A 5,000-nucleotide genomic window follows, 5' to 3' on the forward strand; every position below is an offset into this window, starting at 1 on the left:
CTGATATGTGTGGTCAGCATGCTGATATGAGTTCAGTACACGGATCAGTACACGGATCAGTACACAGACAGTCCACGGGAAGGGCCAGCATGCTGATATGTGTGGTCAGCATGCTGATATGAGTTCAGTACACGGATCAGTACATGGATCAGTACACGAATCAGTCCACGGGAAGGGCCAGCATGCTGATATGTGTGGTCAGCATGCTGATATGAGTTCAGTACACGGATCAGTACACGGATCAGTACACGGACAGTCCACGGGAAGGGCCAGCATGCTGATATGTGTGGTCAGCATGCTGATATGAGTTCAGTACACGGATCAGTACACGGATCAGTACACGGATCAGTCCACGGGAAGGGCCAGCATGCTGATATGTGTACTGACATGGTGCATCAGTTGTCCAAAATCAGTACACGGACAGTCCACGGGAAGGGCCAGCATGCTGATATGTGTGGTCAGCATGCTGATATGTGTGGTCAGCATGCTGATATGAGTTCAGTACACGGATCAGTCCACGGACAGTCTGTGTGTGCTAACGGACAGGCACGGACGTCCTGCGTGTGCTGACGGACGTCCTGTGTGTACTGAACAGACAGCCCACGTGGGCGAAAATCACCCGAACAGTCCACAGGAAGGGCCAGCATGCTGATATGTGTACTGACGGACGACCATGGACGTCCTGTGTGTGCTGACGGACGTCCTGTGTGTACTGACGGACGTCCTGTGTTTGCTGACGGACGTCCTGTGTGTACTGACGGACACACGGACACACACGGACGTCCTGCATGTGCTGACGGACGCCCTGTGTGTGCTGACGGACGGCCACGGACGTCCTCTGTGTATTGACGGACATCCTTTGTGTGCTGACGGACGTCCCGTGTGTAGTGACGGACGTCCTGCGTGTGCTGACGGACACACGGACACACACGGACAGCCACGGACGTCCTGCGTGTGCTGACGGACGTCCTGCGTGTGCTGACGGACGTCCTGTGTGTGCTGACGGACGTCCTGTGTGCACTGACGGACACACGGACACACACGGACAGCCACGGACGTCCTGCGTGTGCTGACGGACGTCCTGCGTGTGCTGACGGACGTCCTGTGTGTGCTGACGGACGTCCTGTGTGCACTGACGGACACACGGACACACACGGACAGCCACGGATGTCCTGCGTGTGCTGACGGACGTCCTGTGTGTGCTGACGGACGTCCTGTGTGCACTGACGGACACACAGACACACACGGACAGCCACGGACGTCCTGCGTGTGCTGACGGACGTCCTGTGTGTACTGAACAGACAGCCCCGTGGGCCAAAATCACCTGAACAGTCCACGGAGCGTGCTGATATGTGTACTGATGGACAGCCGGACGTCCTGTATGTGCTGACGGACGGCCACGGACGTCCTGTGTGTGCTGACGGACACACACGGACGTCCGTGTGTACTGAACAGACAGCCCACGTGGGCCAAAATCACCCACGGACAGCCAAAATCACCCGAGAAGCCAAAAATGCAAAAATTAATATTTTTGAAGAAAGTTTTCTGAAAGGAAACATCAAAAATATGTCAACAAAGAGTTTAGGATGTCAAGTGTTGATCAAAAGTTGCTGTAGACATCCGTTTAGACCACGAAACTCCGACCTTTGTAGCATGCAAAAGACATGGTTAGAAGCAAAAGAAATTTATGAAAATTTACCAGAAAATAGCTGTAACCATCCTTATGAAGCATGCAAAAAATCAGATTCAAATTCGAAGTATTTTGTTTTTTACATTAAAAATACTCCCCGGAACACAACCAATGTCTACTGGTGACAGACTGAAAAAAAGCGTTTTGTATATATAAGGGGTAGGCACTCTCTTGAGCCTCCTACCCCCAGTACCCGAACGGTTCGGGTACGTAGTGTTGGACTGTTTGGTCCAACACTATCGAGGGCTGGGTTGAGGTCGATGGCCGGATTGTCCTCGGTGAATTTTCTGGGAACTTTTCCGGCGAATTTTCCGGTGGACCGTTTTGCCCCTAACTTCAAATTTTCGCGCTTGCATGGTCTTGGCCTGGTTTCATCCGTCTTCCAGTTGCTTTTTTGATTACATCTCAAGAGTGGTTGGAAAGATTGATGTTAGCGGGGCAATGAACATTCGGCGTATGAGTGGTGATTGGATAGCTAGTATTTGTAGGCTTTGTGCTCGCGCACCCAACTACAGACCAACTATCCTCCTCAGTTTCTTCACTAGCATAGTTTTATGCTTGTTGAACTGATCCGGGGCCTGTGTTGCGTACCTATCTGGAAGGAATTGTTAGGCTTTGCTTAAAATGTTGTTTGCGGCATCTCCTTCGGTGGGGAAGTTGTGAACACATAAGCCGGCACTTGTGATCCTTGCGTCTTTGCATAGTGATAGAACCCAGGACCTGGACCAGGACGTGGAGCAGACTCAGCATGGTGACCAGGACGATCAGATCAGTCCAACTGAGGTTCAGCCATTTAGCCGTTCCAGATCAACGGACAGAGCCGTGTACCGGATCGACCCGCGTGCACCCGGACGTGACCTAAGGATGGATCCACGACCTGATGACCAAATCAGCCAAACCACAGGCGTTCTTCCCCGACCCATTCGCCATTCTAGAGCCAACAGTCAAGCCAGAACCCATGATCATCGAGAAGAATCATATTCCGGACTTAGCCTGTCTTTCCTGGCCCGTTTGGGACGTACCGCACGTCCGGATCAGGCTGATCACGACCTTTCCAACCACTTTGATGATTTCATGATGATCGATGCTTCCAACTACTCCAAAGGAAGGATACTTAAGCTCTCTGAAGATTTGGGTCGAGCTATCTCTTCATCCGTTCATGGATCATCGACGATCAATCATGCGGGCAGCCTTACGTCCGTCCTGCTCCTTACCGCGAACGACCTGATCACCAAAGGATGAACCTGGACGTCTTTGTGAATCTGGACCAGTCAACACAAGAATCCGCACCTTGACCAGTCTTTAGTCAAAGTCTTCATTTCTAGTTTCTATGTCTTGTTTTCATTCATTTCTATTTTCTATGTTGTCTTTTCCCACAAATGTCTTTATGTTTCTTTGACTCACAAACCTTATAAGTATGTGATGATCCCCCTTAATAAAATCACATCGATTTTCCTTTGCTTATTTTGAGTCTTCTCTCATTGTTCTTTGCTTAGAACATTCATACTTCTCTTGGTGAGGTCATCTCCAAGCGAACCACTTCGTTGTGTTGGACCGGTGCGTCACATCCGGCAACCTTCGAATCTCTGGTAGTATCTTTGGGCTAATCCGCAACCCTTAGTGTCACCCCTCGATCCATCAGTTCTCAATCCTCTCGGATCTGAGTTCATATCAACCTTACCGAAAGAGTGATCCTTATTTTGGTTCTATCAAGTGGTATCAGAGCCACTCTCTCGGTAACTCTTTTTCAATCCATTTCATCTCATCTTCCATATTCTTCATCTAGATTTCTTATCTATCTATCTTGAACCCGGGCCCCTCATTACCCCCATAAAAAAAAAAAAGAAAGATCTATTAAAAAAAAAAAAGGAAAAGTATAAAAAAAAAAAAGATATTCCAAAGTTTGATTTGTTTGTGGTGTGGTGGTGGAAGAGAAAGCCTGCTGGCCGAAGAGAAATCCGGTCTTTGAGGAGGTTAAGGCGGGTTCCCCTCTAAATCTCTTATCTTTCTCTCTTGATCTTTGTGGTTCACTTGGTTTTGCTCATTGGGTGATCTAGTTTGCTCTCTTAGAACTTTGGGAGGAACTCTCTTGTGTGATTACCAACAAAAATTGAGTGAAACACGTGTGTGGGTGAGGATAAACACCTGAGTGTGTGAGGTTTTTTTTAATCTAACTTTACCTTGTTTAAGTTTTCAGGAAACCATGGATAGTGAAGAAGAAAGAAACCGACCCGGAAATTCATATGCCGGATTATCTAACTTGCAAATGCGTGCTCTCACTGATTCTATGTCTAACTTGTTGAATACAGGTTTGGAGGCGATCCATCAGAGGCTTGATGAACTTCAGGGCCGACCAACTCAGTCACGAACCAGAACCAGACGTGACCATCCAAGGAGGAACAGCCGGTCCGACCTAGAAATCCGAGAAGAGTCTTATGATGATGATCGATCCATCAACCGTCCAAGGAGAGTTCCTAGGCATCAAAACCGAGGTGATGTCAATCCTTTTGGTAGAAATGAAAGAACCAATGATGGCTTGAGTGGTTTGAAATTGAAAATTCCAAGTTTTGATGGCAAAAATGATCCGGATGCTTTTCTTGAATGGGAAAGAAAAATTGAACTTGTGTTTGATTGTCAAAATTTTTCTGATATTAAAAAGGTTAGACTTGCTGCTGCTGAGTTTACTGGCTATGCTATTAACTGGTATGATCGAGTTGTGACTAGCAGGAGGAGAGCAGGTGAGGCGCCAGTTGATACATGGGATGAGCTTTCCATGCTGATGCGGAGACGCTTTGTTCCCGACCATTACCACCGAGATCTACACCATAAACTCAGGCGTTTGCTTCAAGGTTCTAAGTCAGTTGAGGACTATCACCAGGAGATGGAGACCTTGATGATCAAAGCTGATGTAGAAGAGCCCTTAGACGCCACCATGGCCAGATTTCTTACCGGGCTCAATCGGGACATACAAGACCGCATGGAGCTGGAGGACTATGACAGCATGGAGCAGATGCTACACAAGGCCGTGCTGATCGAGCAACAAGTCAAGAGAAAGGGTCTCACTAAACCGACCTTTGCCTCTAAACCGACCTTTGCTTCCAAGACAAACTATCAAGACAAGGGTAAGTCTTCTTCCACAACAAATACAGCTTTTAAGACTAATGTCCCTGCTCGTGTTGATAGAGAAAAGAAAGAAGAGGCTACCAAACGAACCAGAGACATCCAATGCTTTAGGTGTCATGGCCTTGGCCACTATGCCAACCGATGTCCAAACCAAAAGGTGATGGTGCTCTTGGAGAATGGAGAAGTC

Source organism: Brassica napus, unplaced genomic scaffold, assembly GCF_020379485.1.
Source record: "Brassica napus cultivar Da-Ae unplaced genomic scaffold, Da-Ae ScsIHWf_222;HRSCAF=386, whole genome shotgun sequence".
NCBI classification, from domain to species: domain Eukaryota; kingdom Viridiplantae; phylum Streptophyta; class Magnoliopsida; order Brassicales; family Brassicaceae; genus Brassica; species Brassica napus.